Below are 19,793 nucleotides of genomic sequence, written 5' to 3'. Positions count from 1 at the left end.
TAGTCCGCCCAACCACCCATGCACCGCGTGGCGTACCTCTTCATCAAAACGGAAATTCTTTCCTCCCATTGCGTCTTTGAGTGATCCAAACATATGGAAATCACTTGGGGTAAGGTCTGGGCTGCTCGCTCTCTTCATTTCCGGTTATTAGAAGTGAATCCAGGTTTCATCCCCAGTAACGATTCTTGCAAGGAAGGCATCACCTTCTCGTTCAAAGCGCCGAAGAAGTTCTTCACAAGCATCAACACGTCGTTCTCTCATTTCAGGAGTCATCTGCCGTGGCACCCACCTTGCAGACACTTTGTGAAACTGGAGCACATCATACATAATGTGGTGTGCTGATCCATGACTAATCTGTAAACATGCCGCAATGTCATTCAGTGTCAATCAGCGGTGTTCCTTCACTATGGCTCAACTGCTGCAGTGTTTTGTGGAGGCACAACCCGTTGTACCTGACCTGGACGAGGAGCATCTTCCACTGAAGTCACACCATTTGTGAACTTCCAACTCCATTCGTAGACTTGCTACTGTGACAAACATGCATCAACGTACTGAACCTTCATTCGTCGATAAATTTCAATAGGTTCCACACCGTCACTACTCAAAAATCGAATAACAGAACGTTGTTCTTCCCTCGTGCAAGTCGCAAGTGGGGCGGCCATCTTAATACTGATCCTGATACGGTATGTGTGCATCTGCAATATGCTGCCACCTACAGGCCATTCTGCACGCTGTTTGTAGCACGTTTACCAACTTACAGGATAACGGGGCAAAATTTCGATTAGTTACTACAAATGTAAGGTTTTTATTTGACTCACCCTCATATTAACAATAATATTAGTAACAAGTACAAACTAACAATGAATGAAGTTTATTGAATTACAGAAGAATATTGACAATCAAAAATAAAAATAAGCTGTTGCTCAGTAGGTGCAATTCAATGATATTTTTAGCACTTTATTACTGAATTCCTTATGGTTATTTCCAGAGGCTAGCGCCATTGAACAGTCATCAAAACGTCTTGGGTGCCGGGCTCGAACCCCGCCATCACTTAACTTTTTGAACAAAAATCGTCACCAATGGGACCGAGCACTTCAGCATAAGAAGTCACGTTCATTCACCTAACGGCCTTGTCAAAGAGGGCGGAGGAGCGAATACGGATTCAGACAGACCCCAAAGGCCGAAGAATCAGCAATGATCAACGGTATGAGGATGCAGAAGGCAATGGACAACACTATAATAAAGACACACAATGTGTAGCCACAGACTCATTGGTAAAAGATTCCGGACTATTTCCCCATTTGGATCTCTGGGACGGGACTGCCTCTGGGGAGGTGACCATGAGAAAAAAGATTGAATAACCAATGACAGGGTAACGTTCTACGAGTCGGGACGCGGAATGTCAGAAGTTTGAACGTCTAAGAAAAGCTAGAAAATCTGAAAACGGAAATGGTAAGGTTCAGTCTAGATCCAGTGGAGATCAGTGAAGTGAAATGGAAAGGAAACAAGCATTTCTGGTCAGACGAGTATAGGATAATATCAACAGCAGGAGGAAATGGCACAACTAGAGTAGAATTCGTTATGAATAGGAAGTTAGGGCAGCGATTGTGTTACTGTGAACAGTAGAATGATAGGACTGTTGTCATTAGAACTGACAACAGGCCAACACCGACAACAGTAGTTCGGATATACATGTCGACGTCGCAAGCAGAGTACGAAGGCGTAGAGACAGTATATGAGGATATTGAACGAGTAATTCAGTACGTAAAGAAAGACGAAAATCTGATAATCAAGGGCGTTTGGATTGCAGCTGCAGTGGAAAGAACAGAATTAAAGGGTTACTTGAGAATATGGGCTTGGTTAGAAGGAAAGAGACTGGAGAAAGTCTGATTGAGTTCTACAATAAATATGAATAACTAATAGCAAATACTCCGTTCAGGAACCACAAGAGCAGGAGTTGTACTTTGAAACTGCCGGAAAACACAAAAAAATTTCAGTTAGGTTACATGACGGTCAGGCAGATTCCGAAACCAGATACTGGATGTTAAGACGTACCCAGGAGCAGATATAGACCCATATCACAGTTTAGTAATGATGAGGACTAGGATTAGGTTTAAGTGGCTAGTCAGGAAGAATCAGTGCACAAAGAAGTGAGATACGGAAGTACTATGGAATGAAAAGATGCGCTTAGAATTCTCTCTGTCTATAGACAGTGCGATAGCGAATAGCTCAGTAGGCAGTACTGTTGAAGAGGAGTGGACATCTCTAAAGAGGGCAATCACAGAAGTTGCAAAGAAAACCGTAGGTACAAGGAAGGTAACTGCTAAGGAAGCATGGACAACAGAAGAAATACTTCTGCTGATGGACGGAAGAGAGAAGTACAAAAATGTTGAGGGAAATTCAGGAACACAGAAATAGAAGTCAGTTAGGAATGAAATAAATAGGAAGTGTAGGGAAGCTAAGGTAAATTGGCTGCATGAAAAATGTGAAGAAATCGACAAAGAAATGATTGTCGGAAGAATAGATTCAGCATGTAGAAAAGTCAAAACAACCTTCGATGAAATTAATAGGAGGGGCGTTACCATTAAGAGTTAAGTGGTAAATCTACTTTTAAATGCAGGGGAGAGAGCGGATAGGTGAACAGAGTACACTGAAGGCCTCTACGAGGTGAAAGACTTCTGTAGCGACGTCATAAAAGAAGAAATATGGATCGACAGGGAAGAGTTAGGGGATCCAGTATTAGGATCAGAGTTTAAAAGACGTTTGGAAGACTTGAGATCAAATAAGACACAAAGGATAGATAACATTGCATTGTATTTTCTATATTCATTGGGGGAAGTGGCAACAAAGCGACTACTCATGTTGGTGTTTAGCATGTATGAGACAGGCCAGACACCATCAGACTTTCGCAAAAACGTCATCTACACAATTCCGAAGATATCAAGAGCCGTCAATTGCGAGAATTATAGCACAATCAGCTTAACAGTTCATGCATCCAAGTTGCTGACAGAAACTATACAGAAGAATGAGGAAGAAAACTGAGGATCTATTTGATGACTATCAGTTTTGCTTTAAGAAAGGAAAGGCACCAGAGAAGCAAGACCGAAGCAAAAATTGAGACAGGTGCATAGAATCTGTTGACCTGGAGAAAGCGTCCGACAATGTAAAACGGTGCAAGATGTTCGAAATTCTGAGAAAAATAGAGGCAAGCTGTAGGGAGACACGGTTAATATACAATATGTACAAGAGCCAAGAGATAAGAATGAGACTTTAAGACCAAGAACGTAGAGCTTGGATTAAAAAGGGTGTAACATGTAGTCTTTTGACCCTACTGCTCAGTCTGTACGTCGAACAAGCAATGATGGAAATAAAAGAAAGATTCAAGAGTGGGATTAAAATTCAGGGTGAAAGGATATCACTAGATTTGATGATGACATTGCTACCCTCGGTGGAAGTGAAGGAGAACTTCAGGTGTACTGAATGGAATGAACAATCTAATGTGTACAAAATATGAATTGAAAGTAACTCGAAGAAAGACCAAAGTAATGAGAAGTAGCAGAAATACGAACAGCGAGGAACTTCATATTACAAATTACGATCACAAAGCATACGATGTTAAGGAATTCTGCTATCTAGGCAGTAGAATAACGTATGACGGACGGAGCAAGTAGGACATAAAAATCAGACTAGCACTAACGAAAAGGGCATTCCTGGACAAGAGAAATCTTCTAGTATCAGACATAAGAGTTAATTTGAGGGAAAAAATTTCTGAAAATGTACGTTTGGAGCATAGCCGTGAGACACGTTATAGAGACATGGACTGTGGGAAAAAGTGATCAGAAGAAAATCGAAGCCTTTTAGATGTGATGCTAAAGAAGAATGTTGAAAATGAGGTGGATGGATAAGGTAAGGAATATGGAGGTCCTCCGCGGAAGTGGAAAGGAAAGGAACATATGGAGAACACTAACAAGAAGAAGGGACTAAATGATAGGAGACCTTTTAAGCGATCAGGGAATAACTTCCGTGGCACTAGAGAGTGCTGCAGAGAGTAAAAACTGTAGAGAAAGACAGAGAAGCAAATAATTGTGATGGTAGGATGCAAGTGCTACTATGAAATAAAAAGGTTATTACAGGACAGAAATACGTGGCGGGCCGCAGCAAACCAGTCAGAAGACTGATGACTCAAGATGACTCAAAAAAAAAGAAAGAAAGAAAAACACTATTTCCACTTACTTTAGATAGCGAGATAAGTGCGGCGCCACAGAGCAAATATGACACTGCTCCATTTAGTTCTCTGCTAATGCTCTACTCCTCTGTTGGTACTTAATGCAGATAGTTCACAAGATACACAAAACTAGTTGAAATTTAAACATAGAATTATCTTCCTAGGGCAAAAAATTAAATTTACGATCTCTATGTCATATAAACATTATTATGACTATTCAGATCACTTCATCAGTATGGAAAGAGACTTGCATGAGAATTTAGCAGGATCACGCAGCACCAATCCCGAGAGTTAGGGAACGATCTCCAGGTGCCACACGTCTTCAGTAATGCTGCCAAGTCTCAACTGCACTCGTAGTATGAAGAAATTCACGGACAGCCAGCAATATCCTCATTGCTGTCCATAGCCTGCTCCAGCCAGCCGTCAGTGGAGCTACACGACCAGACGCCTATCATAGGGACATCTTCAAATCGACTGTAGATTACACCATTCATAAATACAAGTGAGTTCCACAGTTCCCCTGCTCGGTTTGCAACGAAAAATGATTTTAATGAAACTAAAAATGCTTCCAAAGCGACCTTGTCCATCATGCTCGGCTTGCAGCAAAATATTATTTTGACAAAAATTAAAAATGTATTCAAAACTACTTTCGTTGCCCATAATGTCAAAAATAGTAAGATACTACGTACTGTTGACCTGAAACGGAATGTATCTACGTCCAGGCTAGTCTCATACACAACTGGAATAACAGGCATACCACCGAAATGTGGACGTATTATGGTTAACAGACTAATACATCGATCCCACTGAGAAATAGATTATATTATGGATACACACGGAAAAATTGAACGTGTGATTACAAAAGCAGAAAGAAACAGGCAAATGTACAACTGAGCACTTTCATACGTTTTTCACCCCCAGATCTACCGTAGGTAATTCATCTTAACAAGCTTGTTTGTTGCTTCCGTGATTTATCCCATTGTGTTTGATACCGAGATGATGAATAACATACGGATTCGTGTTACTGACAGTTGCTTCTAATCTTTTCAGACCTCTCTCCCATATCGTTGCTGATGTAACGAAGTGTTTGCGATGCAGACGACTATGGCTACTCTGCGAGGTTGATAGGTGACATACACTGAAGCGTCAAAGAAACTAATATGGGGTCGCATATTCAAATACGGAGATATATAAGTAGGGAGAATAGAGCGTTGCTGTCGGCAATGCCTATATAAGACAACAATGCCAGGTTATCAAGATCTAAGTGAGTTTGAACGTGGTGTTACAGTCGGCGCACGAGCGATGGGACACAGCATCTCCGAGGTAGCGATGCAGTGGGAATTTTTACGTTCGATCATTTCATGAGTGTGTCACGAATGTCAGAACTCCGGTAATAATAATAAGTTTATTGCAGCCAAATAGCCATACAAATTCAATGTTAGAACTCCGATAAAACATCCAGTGTCCAACATCTCTGTGGCCGGAAGAAGATCCTGCAAGAGCGGGACCAACGACGACTGAATCGAATCGTTCAAAGTGACAGAAGTGCAACCCTTCGTCAGATTGCTGCAGATTTCAATACTGGGCCATTAACAAGTGACAGCGTGCGAACCATCCAACGGAACACCAACGATATGGGCTTTCGGAGCCGAAGGCCCACCCGTGTACCCTTGATGATCGCACGACACAAAGCTTTACTCCTCGCCTTGATCCGTCGTTACCGACATTGGTCTGCTAATGACTGGAAACACGTTGGCTTGTCGGACGAGTCTCGTTTCAGATTGTATGCAGCAGATGGACGTGTACGGGTATGGAAACAATCTCATGAATTCAAGGACCCTTCATTTCAGCAAGGTTCTGTTCAAGCTGGTGGAGGCTATGTAGTGGTGTGGGGTGTGTGGAGTTGGAGTGATATGGAATCCCTGAGACGTCTAGATACGACTCAGACTGGTGACACGTACGTAAGCATCCTGTCTGATCGCCAACATCCATTCATATCCATTGAGCGTCTCGAAGGACTTGGGCATTCCCACAGAAGAATGCGACATCCCTCACATCCAGAATTGCTACAGATTGGCTCCAGGAACACTCTTCTGAGTTTAAATACTTCCGCTGGCCACCAAACTCCCATTATTGAGAATTTCTGGGATGCATTGCAATGTGGTGTTCAGAAGAGATCCCCCCTCCCTCGTACTCTTATGAATTTATGGACAGCCCTGCAGGATTAGTGGTGTCAATTCCCTCCACCCATACTTCAGACATTAGTGAAGTTCATGTCACGTCGTGTTGCGGCCCTTCTGCCTGTTCGCGGACGCCCTACACGATATTAAGCAGACGTACCAGATTCTTTGGCTGTTCGGTGTATGACGTTAGGTATTAAGATTTGTCAGTTGTGGCATTTAGCACCTAAATTAAATTATTTGCGAAACCAAGTGATAAGATACAGCTTTTGTAGAAAAAAATTTCTAAACCAGTTAACATTTCAGAAAGGGAACTCTTACAGCTATGTCGATAAGACATTTCTGCAGTGAACATTTTCACATTTCCATGTCATAGCTGAGGTAGATAGCTCGCAAGGTGGAAGACAAGAGTAGAGGAAGCTTAGGCAAGAAACGATCCTTTCAGAATGCAAAGTGTTTACTAGCTTAATGTCACAGGCTACCTAAAATAGGAATTATTCATAATATTTCATCGAGATGATAAGAAAAACAGCAAATATATCAAGATCAATCAATCTCACTGTTATGATGGTGGAGTTACCAAACAATGCCTACAGCATTGTGAACTTTTAATTACGCTAGCGCCAACAAGAATGCGATTTCCTGGCTCAAATCGTGCAAGATCCGATCTGGACATCAAATCTAGAGCGAGACACTGTGCTCTACAAATTTCACATAATTTTTAATTTCAAATCGCTGCATGGCGCAACCATCAACTTAAACGATTTGGTGGTATACAAAACTGAATAGCTTTCTGTGTTAAGTTTTGATTGCCAGACAAATTAACGCTTTCCGAAAACAACGAGGAAAGCAACAGTGAGGGATGTTTGGAATACATTATGTACGTCGCCAAGAGACGGGGTGATATTAAGATTAGTCAAACACTGAATGAGACCTAACGTAGCAAGGTACTTTATCGACTGAATCTCGATAGTACGTACCTTTCATATGAATATGCCAATATTTTTTTACTAACAGTGCCTCCATTAACACTCAGTTAGTACAGTGGGAGGAAATAGTAACAAATTCAGGGCACTGCGTCATCCTTGGCCACGCTCAAGATGATAAACATGCTGCTCTTATTAACATTTTATTTCTTTCACTCTGAAGTACTGCAAATTGTAGAGGTCGTTCACCAGAGGCTGTTCGCATTTATTGGCAAAGCTTCCTGAGTGACTATGCTGTAAAAATTACGTGCAAAATACACATTTAGTTCTTCTGATGTCTAGACGTAAACAGTATGACAATAAACCGTAGTCGAATAAAGTCAGGCGATACAGAGGGAGTTTTGCTATGTAGACAGAAAAATACCTGATGTTGGCAAAAGTAAAATATATATGAAATGTAGGCTGACAAAAGCAAGAGCATCTTTTCTCAAAGGATAGACATGCTAACATCAAATATGTATTTGAATGTTAGAAAGTCTTTACTGGGTTATATTTTTCAGCCTTCCTGCTGTTATTTAATGATGTACGTTGCTTCCAGTACCTATAAACATTATCCCCAGATAAACGTCACCCATAATCAGCGTCACAGCAATGGAAAAAATAGTCCTTGGATTGTTATTCGGTGTTCTACTCGTTTTAGACAATTAGCCACACCACGTATCTTAAATCTGGAGAGCACAGCATCTCGAGCTAGATTGGACACATTTGCTGTCTCTTAAAACAACATAAACTGCAAAGAGACGAAGTGCTGCCAACATGCTGTCTACAGATGTGAAGTCGAAAAACTATCCAAACATTGTGAAACTGCTTTAGATAATGTGGGAGACTATATTGCTGCTCTGTGATTTTCCTCTTATGTCTATCTTCTGTGTTCAATAAACCAACGAAAAGACGCCATCTAGTACGCAGTGTACGAATGCAAATTAGTAACACATTATAATGATGACGTTAGGAAAATGTCTTTTTTTAGTAAAACTAAATATCCCAAATTGTCACGAATTAGTACAATAATACACACTTCCGCTTGGAAACGGTCTTCTCTACGTTCAGTCCATATTTACACTGAAGTAGCGTTACAGTACTGTAACAAAAATATGCAAACATAACAGTATGGGTAGACACACAACAAAATCCAGCTATCTCATCAATCAATGAGAAAGCAGGCACTAAAAAGTGCAATTGATGAAGTTTTCCACCCATAGATCTACGGGATACTGAACCAAGGTAGGACAAAAGTTGTCTTAGGATTGCTTTACTGATTCTCGATCTGCTTGCTAGTAGCTCTTTCACAGACAGGATAAAACTCTCGCCTCCAACGAGATTAGAACCAAAAACTAACCAGTAACCTATTTAAAAGGCGAACACTTTACTGCTAACCTAACGTACAACTACTTTTAGCAGTCCTAGCTTATTGTCCCAGTCATGGCCAAGACAGACAATTCGCAACATAAATGGCGAAGTAACTTGCAGTTCCAGCTGGAATGAGCTTCCTGGACTCAAAACTATAAATTTGCTACCTCCATATAATCCCTTAAGAGACAATATTGGTTGGTGAAGTTACTTTCGTTGACATTTCCCTTTGAATAGCACACAGGATACAAATACGCAGTGCACTCTGAATTGTGTGTAGCAGCAGTTACCAATAACGCACACACCAGTGAATTATAGGAAGTAAATTTTCACCAAACTCATATTAATAACATCTACACTCAAGGTCATTACTTGTTCAAATACTGAAACGTTACTGTAAGAACTGCAGACCTAAATTTTGACATGAGGGGCTTTTATCTTAACTGATAAAAAAAATGAAGGTGACTAATATCATAAATACACTGTCTATGCTCCTCTGCATATATGTTTCCATTAGCAACTGTAATAGTTCGTTTTTTTCCTAATGAGTGGAGAATAGAATAGGGACCTATAAATTAATAGTTTCACTAGTCAATGCTCTCGGATTATTACAGTGTAAAATACTGATTCAAAAAGCTAATCATTCACTTCACTTGGAGTATTATTCCAAGACAATAAAATACAACACTGGGTTTAATTAAATTCCTAAAAGGAACCATCCATGATAGAAATCAAAACCATACTATTTTTAAAACGAGCTTAACTTGTTTGCCCTTTGATCACCTGTGAAGGCAGGTATTCTAGACAATAATATTTACACAATCTTGCACCGTAATCCTGCAAAACTATATTTTGTAATAAACTAAGGACGCCTTAGCAAAAGCCTATCGAACTTCACTTTTAGGCTTTTAACTTTAACTTTTACTATTCCAGTTACATTAGACAAAAAATCACTTTTTAACACTTCAATGCAAGAATTGTTCATTTAAATTAGGATACTCGGTTTTAGTAGCACTTAGGTGAGGACTCTGCATAGGTTTGTGATCAGGATAGAAAATATGGTTCCGGACACGGATTCATAATGTTGTGATTATTATTAAAATAACACACAAATTAACTGGTCCATGCCCATATGCATTACTGAATGTATGAAGTTAGCGAAGCAGTGGCGAAGATTGGTGGCACAGCGGCATGGCGGCTGGCTGTACTCACGACTCTTGATGTTCGAATGCTCTGTAAAATATCTTCTTGGCGTCGGATTTTCAACATTTTACAGCCATTCCTTTATGCCGAGAATACCAAGTAACAGCCAGATCCACATCCGAGGCAAATCCTTTGTAAAGCAGCTTCCAATTGCCTCTCTTAGCACCGTCGAGGTGTACCGTGCTACGGCTAGCCACATACTGTGTACCGTTCACACCAAGGAGCCGCTCACTTCAACCGCTAAAACCACCTTTTACTTCGCGCTATTCCACTTCCTTTGCGGGGGGACTTCCTTAGAGCTTTTACGTGCAACAAATACAAGTGCCCTCAGCATGAACCAGCTTCCAATAAACATTTTCTTTTTTTGAACATACACATATTATAATAATTTATCATTTGCTGTTGTCATACATACATTACAAAACTCTAATTTTCTTGTTTTCTTGTCACATATCAAGGAGTTTAAATAAATCAGAATACACACTTCATAATTGAAGATACACATTTAAACAAATATAAACCTACTTCTAATCGACATAAGTTTTACATACTGACTCACACAAAATCTGTGTTATTATCCATATACATAATTAAGTTCGAACGGAACCAACCCTCTGTACCGTGTTCTCGTGACTGTCCATTGGCACCAGTTTGATATTGATACTTTTTCCCATATACACTTTGAAATACACCGTGAATACCTGCTTACAAGTTTTCAAGAAATAGTAGTAACTGAAAAATCTAGAAATGTACTACAGTATCTTACTTATTGCTGCCATAGAAACCGCTAAGACAATAGACTAATTGCAAGTCGCACAGGGGCATTTAAAAAGTCATTATTCTCACACACGAGTGGAGTAGAGAATGGCTGTAACATGTAGTGCAATAATAATCGTCCTCTGCCTTGCGCTTCACATTGGTTTCCAAAGCGTAGAATGATCATGTAAATATGTATGAAACATTTATGCTGTTGTTTTCGTAGGTTAAACCTACAAAATAAACCGTAGGAATTGATTCAGTGGCGAGAAAATACACTTAAGTGACAAATGTCATGGGATACTTTCTAATATCACGACGGACCTGCTTTTGCCCGGCGTAGTGCAGCACTCCGACGTGGCATGGACTCAACAAGTTGCTGGAACTCCCCCGCAGAAGTATTGGGCCACGCTGCCTATTTAGTCGACCATAATTGCGGTAGAATTGCCAGTGCAGGATATTATGCAAGTACTGACTGCCCGACTACGTTGTATAAATGTTCGATGCCATTCGTGTCTTGCGACCTTGGTGGCCAAATCCTTCACTCGAATTATACAGAATATTCTTCAAACCAATCGCTAACAACTGTAGCCCAGTGAGGTGGGTGTCGCATTGTCATCCATAAAAACTCCGTCGTCATTTGGGAACATGAAGTCCGTGAGTGGCTCCAAATGGTCTCCAAGTAGCCGAACACACCCAGGACCCAGCCACTACCTTGTACAACGCCTTGTTGACAACTTGGGTCCATGGGTTCGAGAGGTCTGCGCCACACTCGAACCCCACCATCAGCTCTTGCCAACTGAAATCGGGACTCACCTGTCCAAAGGTTTTAATCAAGGGTTTTCAGTCGTCTAGGGTCCAACAAAAATGGTAACCAGCCGAGGAGAGGTGCTGCAGGCTATGTCACGCTGTTAGCATAGGTCCTCGCCGCCATAGCCCACTGTCATAGCAGATACGTTCGTCGTACGTCCCTCATTGATTTCTGCAGTTATTTCACTCATTATTGCTTGTCTGTTAGTACTGCCAACTTGATGGAAACGCCACTCCGCTCGTTCGTTAAGTGAAGGCTGTCGGCCATTGTGTTGTCTGTGGTGAGACGTATTGCCTGAAATTTGGTATTCCCGGCACACTTTTTACACTGTGGATCTCAGAACATTGAACTGTTCCGAAATGGAATGTCTACCATTCTGCGCTAAAAGTCTGTTAATTCCAGTCATGAGGCCATAATGAGGCCGGAAACCATTTCACATGAATCACTTCTTTTTGTACGCCCCCTATAGCTGAGCGGTCATCGCGACAGACTGTTAATACTAAGGGCCGGGTTCGATTCCAGGCTGGGTCGGAGATTTTCTCTGCTCTGGCACTGGGTGTTGTGTTGTCCTAATCATCATCATTTCATCCCCATCGTCGCGCAAGTCGCCGATGTGGCGTCAAATCGAAGGACTTGCACGCGGCGTACGGTCTACTCGACGGGAGACCCTAGTCACACGACATTTACGTTTTTTTTTTTTTTTTTACTTCTCTTTTATACCTTGAGTATGGGACACTGCCGCCATCTGTATGTATGCATCTCGATATCCCATGAATTTTGTCACCTCAGTGCGAGCTGGTCGTCCGGATACGTGACTCTTCCAGTACAAAGCCACGCCATCAGAGACGCGGAGGAATGGGGGCTTTCTGCGGAGAGAAGCTAGCGGACTGTCTGGCTGCTGAGAGACTGAGTGACGGCGACAGACAGCTGGCCGGGGTATGGGCGGGGTATAGGCAGGGTATAGGGTATCGACTGGCAGCCGGAATGCTCAGCGCTGCCGGCATCCGATACGTCTCGGGGGGTGCGCTGCCGCTGCCCTCTGGGGAGGCGGCGAGAGACAGAGCTGCGGCTGCCGTCGGTGCGAACGTCGAGGCTGCTCTTCTTCTACTCTCTGAGTCGTAACCAAAGGGTTTTGTATCACCGTGACTCGCGTAATCTCTCGTGTCTTGTGGGTGAATGGCTAACTGTGGTCTTCATGGTATGAAGCCGAGCTGCCGTTTCCATTTCATGCACAACAACTAAGTACCTTCCCCTCTGATTCTTTAAAGAATCGAATTCCAATGTACAAAACAGCTTCAGATGTCACCAATGACAGCATTTGTTGGATATTCAAAAAAATGTTCAAATGTGTGTGAAATCTTATGGGATTTAACTGCTGAGGTTATCACTACCTAAGCTTACACACTACTTAACCTAAATTATGCCAAGGACAAACACACACACCTATGCCCGAGGGAGGACTCGAACATCCGTCGGGACCAGCCGCACAGTCCATGACTGCAGCGCCTTAGGCCGCTCGTGTTGGATATTAGACGTCATGTATGTAAACGGGAAAAAGTTTAGAAAAGGTTTGAAATTACGTTTAAAGTTTGTTGCTAGTCTTTGAGTGTTCTCATCATCGGACACGGTATGAGTACAGTGTGCGTAATTTGCGCTCCGTTTGAAGCGAATGCTTGTTTTCCCACATCTCAATATTTACGACGTCTTAACTCCTGAAATTTGTGTCGTACAATGGTATAATTTTGCAGGTAAATTCAGTGGTATACCTACTTGGATACAACGCGTAGCAATTAGAGTCAGTAGTAAAGAAGTAATAAAGTAGAATGCCATCAGTGATGCTTTGCTGAATAGACAACGAAATACATTTTCGTTGTCCGTTCAGGAAAGCATCAGTGATGATGTTCTAATTTATGTAGTAAGCAATAAAATTTGTTCCTTTCGTCGTTTTGTGAGGAACTTCAGCGAGAAAATGATTCGTAAAGTTTTAAAATTATGCGTCAAGTTTGTCGGAGTTCGCTAAGTGCGCCTATGCTCAAATACTGGATGAATGTAGTCAGGGTATTTTGCGCGCTGTATGTTACGCTGCCTCAAGACACGTACACAGTTCCTAACTGTAATACTTGTCTTACTGTGTTAAAGCTTCAGTATCAGGTTACACCTCTTCATGAAGAAATTATGACACGGTCAGTAGTTGTATTTTGGTTCCCCTAGAAGCCGTCAGGCAGACAACCTGCAACTGCCACTGTGCACCATGATCAGCGTTAGCTGGCCATTAAAATTGACACACCAAGAAGAAATGCAGAAAATAAACGGGTATTCATTGGACAAATATATTATACTAGAACTGACAAGTGATTACATTTTCACGCACTTTGGGCGCATAGATGCTGAGAAATCGGTACGCAGAACAACCACCCTTGACCGCAATAACGGCCTTGATACGCCTGGTCATTGGAAGAGTGCAAGAGACGACTTGGAATGGAAACTAGCTCGTCGAGTCCTCTTCACCGACGTGCACGGGATTTTCCTTACATAGGCTGATAGCGTAGAAGAGCGTAAAAGCAGTCGGATGACATTGCATATCACAGGCATGCTGCCCAACACGTTTAGCCGGGAGACGCGCGGGATTAGCCGAGCGGTCTAAGGCGCTGCAGTCATGAACTGTGCGGGCGGTCCCGGCGGGGATTCGAGTCCTCGGGCATAGGTGTGTGTGTTTGTCCTTAGGATAATTTAGGTTAAGTAGTGTGTAAGCTTAGGGACTGATGACCTTAGGAGTTAAGTCCCATAAGATATCACACGCATTTTTTTTTAGCCGGGAGATCATTCAGTGACTCATGTTGTGATGCAGTATCATATACAGATATCGGACCCTCGTACTGCTGACGAAATTAATTTGAGGGCTGTGCGTTGTCGGGCCAGAATCCTTGCAACATATTTCGTACCCTATAGTCAACAACTCAACGAAAGTTCCTCTTTCAAGATGATAATACACGGTACTGGTGTACGTCGTCGCAAGGTTTCAGCAGCGACCTCTCGATTAGCTTGAGGACAGCACGCCAAGAATGATCCAAGCAATCGATGGGAAGGGGCAACATGGTACTGACTGTTACCCGACAGCAAACATTTATCTCACAGATGTGTGGAAGACTGCACTCCCGAACGACTGCCTTTACTTTGGGTATTGTTTGGTTTATATTTCACAGCAAATCAATTTCTGTTAGTTTCGTAAACGTTTTTCTGTAATTTCCTGTGTCCTCCACCGTCCTCTTACATGTTCGCGGATATACAAACTTTTTTAGTTGTTTATGTAAGTAGCCAAAAGTTAAGTTTAACAAGAGAAAGAAGAAAATTTACCCGTCTCTCAAGATTTTCTCCCAAACCGGAACCATTGCTATTTGTAAATGATAAGACGTATTTTGAAATGTTGCTGAAAGATGGCCAAAGGCGCTAGATTAGATCTGTAATGTTTCAGTCTTTTGTTGCACTTCGCATGAAAGCAATATGAAGTAGCATAATACACAAGCAAAGTATTCTTATAAGCATAGGCATTACTTTTATAGATGTTCCATCAAATCGCTTGTCTCAGAAAATACAGACACATTGCTAAAGAACATACACAATTCTAAAATCAAAAGAAACCTAGAAAATTCCATAGAATTTCATAGAGACCACCAAGACATAGACAATCCACACGCGTCAAGCGTCATTATGTACGACTTCACATCGAAATACACTGGGTTTCCATACAGGAAATCAACATTATTGCAATAAGACGACAACTGTGCTCACACCAGACATACAAACTACAGAAACTGCAGACGTACTGGATAAATAACTGCAAAAAACCACTTTGCGTTCATTGAAAAATTTCCTTCCTTGGATGGACTGCCAAGGAAATCAACAACTATTGGTCTCTCAGACAATATATTGATAACCTACATTGAAACCGATATCTTTAGACAAATAATAAAAACCAAACACTGCACAGTCAAACACTCCTATACTTTGGTCGACAACATAATACACCATAAAGCAGCTACGTGAGGAAATAACGTACACAAATAAACAAGACTACGTGTAGGAATTGAACGCAATAAATCAAATAGTAGTATATAACGGTGATAACACCCACGTAATAGAAATACCTAACTGTAAAATATGCAACAACACAAGACCCTACACTACAACAAAGAAGAACCCAATCCACAGGCAACGACAAGACTCAGCAACAGCAGAGCAGCTGAAACACACAGAATTACATATGCTAACTCACAAGTACAAAACTGTCCACAAAATAGGCAACATATTGAAGAAACACGGATATCAAATAGGACAGCGAACGGGCGAAACTACGCGAAGGAAGCTCAGAACACAAAACGCGTCTACTGACACGTTCAACATATCGAGTGTGTACCAACTTCCCTGTAACTTTTGCCAGTCACTATACATGCAAAAGGCATGCCGGAATTTTGAAACAAGATATCTGGAATACCTGATAGCCCTAAAAACTAATAACCCCTGTCCCAGTTAAATTGATACAATTCAAAAACACTAAAATCTGCGTACCGCACGTACCAAAAGCTTACCCTAAAGGAAAATTTCCACTACCGAGGGAAAAGCAGAAGGAAAACACATATGCAACGGCATTCTGTTTGGCGCTTCAAAGGAAGTATGTAAGAAAGACAAAACAAACAAAAAAGTAAAAAGTGCACACACGCACACTGAGATAGGGTGCAGGGTGGGTGGATGTGAGAAAGTGTGACCCAGCACTGTGGAAGCAAAATTCAAATGAGAGAACGATCGAGCAGAAAAACATTGAACATCAACAGAGACCAAACACGGCGCAGGAACGTAAACAGTGGGTTTTGTATAGTTGTACGTTTTAACTCGGGATTTTTGTTCGTAAAAATCATGTCGCGTGGTTCTGTGGCTATTTCTGCTAAAGAGGAGCTTGCAGATGAGGATACGAACTATGATTAAAAACTTTTCACAAATCTCGTACTATAACTAATGTGCGTCGTGTCGGGATAACACAACAAAAGGTAATTCGGTTACAGTTGTGCCGAGTGATTACGTCCTGAACACGGCTCTCTGTAATACTTTTAGTGATTAAGTAATGTTTGACTTTAATATGCGGCAGTGGTATGTGAAGTTTCAGTAATTTTTGTGCCCTTTTATTGTGGTTGGCTACGTATTCCCACTATGTGCAATGCGGTATACTGTTTATTAGATGACTGTTAGCGCCGTTACTTATTTGTAGTTAGGCCGTGAAACGAAAATCATCGAAAGATTGCTGCAATGAGTCCGGATAACGTTTTGCCATTCCACCAAACATGAAATTTACACACAATACACTCATCATTATTTAGGTATGTGCGTTTACTAATAGGAAGAGTAAATTACAAAGTTTCTCTTACATTTAATTGGAGATTCGGTAACTCTTGCAACAATATGATGAAGTGAAACCTTGAACCAAATGTCTCCCTTCATCTACTATCGACATCTGAGAAGAAAATACTAATTACTCCTATTATTATGAGCTAAGAGCGTCTCTGTCATCGACAATAAACTACTACTCTAATTTAGCTCGAGGACAGCAGTATTTAAAGAAGCTAATAAGTCTGTTTGAGATATTGCACAGAATATGAGCAACCGTCTTTAATAAGGAAATACGGCTGCTTCCATTCGATGTCCACATCTAACATGGCTAAAGACCTTTACATTTTCTTTTATTATTTTTTCATCGTCAGTTCATTTGCAAAAATTATTCTTTCCGTCTTTGAGAAACGAAATAAGGGTTGTAGATTTTCTCATTACACCATTCTTCAGGTATGTAAAAGAGTTGCGTGTGTCCACGCACACTAACGTTAAAAATATTTCTCCTTGAAAAGATGATGTTCTACAAAGGTTTAAGTCCAATATTTCGTTGCGTTTTGCATTTAGAACCGTAGTTTAGCATGAAATGAATGTGTGGCTTTGACAACTTGTTCAGTTAGTTTACCGCTAGACCGGTTCAGTGTTTAGCCTACAATTTTTTTTTTCTTTTACTAGGCCTACTCTTTGGTCAGTGGTGGGTTGTTAGGTATAGATAGTGCCTACGTTAAATTCGTTTAGTCTCACCATTCGGTCTTTTCCTGAAGAAAAGCAAGTCAGAACTCCAGGAGATTCTAGACAATGCAAGGGCTTAATTACATTCTGACAACTGTTACATATCTTTTCTCAATAACGTTTCCCGTCTTTAAACAGCTGTCTTGTTTTAACATATGCAGTAACCAAAATTCTTTTTTCTTCGCTTGCATTAGTGGAGAAGATAATTTTAGACAGAATAGTCTCAATAAAGGAATCTGTTTTCAAAGTTTGAGAATGGTCTTTTTATCATTTTCCAAGATTATATTTAACGCTGGTATGACGCCGAGGCAAAGTCTGCGTATGTTGTAGCAGTTGGTCGTCCGTGCCGCTTTTTGACAACTAACCAGAGGTGTGATATCTCGGATCAGCAAGCACCCTCGGCTAAGAACAGGAAAGCAACTTATCGAACGCCTTGCTCCAAAATTGATGGCAGGGTAACGTGAAAATTTGGTGCGACAACACGAGAAATACTTGTAAGCAACATAGGCACTTTTTTGAAAGAAAACACAGCTTAAAGCGTATTATTGTTAGAATGAAAGGGAGATTCCTTCATCTTCTCTTTAAGTAACTACACCGGAATCGGATGAGATTCGACAGAAGCAGTCGGAAGTACATATGTTTGTCGAAGCAGAGTATTTTATATTTTTCAGTATTATTTTGTAAACGATAGTCCGAAGAAGGCAAACCTAGTTCCATCATGTGTCGGAAATAACGTTCACACACTTACAAGCGCAGTCACGGAGCGTTTTAATTGTGCACTTTACAGCATTTCCCAGCCCAAGTTAAACAAATAACGTTAAACATCCTAACGTTGTAGTTGCAAATACCTGTTGGTAAGAGGCGATCGTCCACCGTCAATGAAGTACAGTACAGCTACCATCATGTAAAAAGTGCGTCCTCAGAGAATTCTGCCGTACGTTTTCCTTATGACCCATGTTTACGCCATGGTCATGATCACCACCACACATCAGACTCAAGATCCACCAGGTAACTGAACAATCATGTTATTTCAAGGACAAATGGACTCCCTTCTGCCTGTGTTTATAACACAAACAGTTTCTCCGCAACAGATTTACTCTGTACTGAACGAATGTGAATAACTATTTCTTTACAAACAAGTACATCCAGTTACATCGTGTTTCATTACATTTTTGTTAAGACTACCCCGAATCAGTAACAAATTCAGTCAAATGCATGTCTCTGCAAGGTAAATTAAAACATGGGAATATTACATATTTCATAAAACTAAAAAATGACATCTACTTCGAATTGCAGAGTCGTTACACACCCATGAACTTTTACGTATGACCTTACTCTTTGCTTTAGCAAATCGGTAGTTCCATTGGAAAAGTGCCCCTTGTTATAAGTGCCTCCATACGTAATCACCAGTACTTGCACCAAGTTCTATTCCTGACACTAATAAAATTTCTAACGAGAAACAGCGAAGGAAGGCACGAAAACAGGCTTGCAAACAAAAAGGTAAATATGCAACTAGTTCAACTTAATCATCTAAAATTCAGAGCACCTCCTTTCATTTTGTACGCTCAGCGTGAGAATTGTTGTATCATTCCATATCACTAATGTTTTGATATCTTACTGTCTGGAAAGGCTGTCCATTTATTTATAACTAATTAAATTGTGAATGAATTAAAGGCCGAAATTTAGGAATTATATCAGGTCAGGAAGGTCGCCTGAAGCTATAAAGAAACTGAATGACGAAGTTTCATCTATCAGTGAAGCACAAAGAACATTGTCAGGAACTGTTCAGCAGCAATCTATAACACGAGAGCATGTTACAAGAGATATTTGAGTTGGAAAGCCAACGAGATTCAAACCCGTTTTCAGACTGGCGTACTGAAATAGACAACCAAATTAACCGAAAGGTCGAATCACATGTAAACGTCGTTATGCAACAGTTCAGTGTTAATGAAATAGTTCAAATGAAAGTAACCATCCGGAATTGTCGAAAATTAAGAACGAAATACAAAGAGGCTTATCTGGCTGGCGTGCTTCTATTTACGCATAAGTAAAAGACGTGAAACAAGAACTAACAGAAGTGAAAAGCGCGGTACACGGTGTTCCATCAGTTGGACGTCACTTCAGTTATTTACCACATCCCAAGCCACGGTCACATACGTCACGGTAAGATCAGT

Source organism: Schistocerca piceifrons, chromosome 2 (assembly GCF_021461385.2).
Source record: "Schistocerca piceifrons isolate TAMUIC-IGC-003096 chromosome 2, iqSchPice1.1, whole genome shotgun sequence".
NCBI classification, from domain to species: domain Eukaryota; kingdom Metazoa; phylum Arthropoda; class Insecta; order Orthoptera; family Acrididae; genus Schistocerca; species Schistocerca piceifrons.
This window is presented reverse-complemented; position numbering follows the sequence as displayed.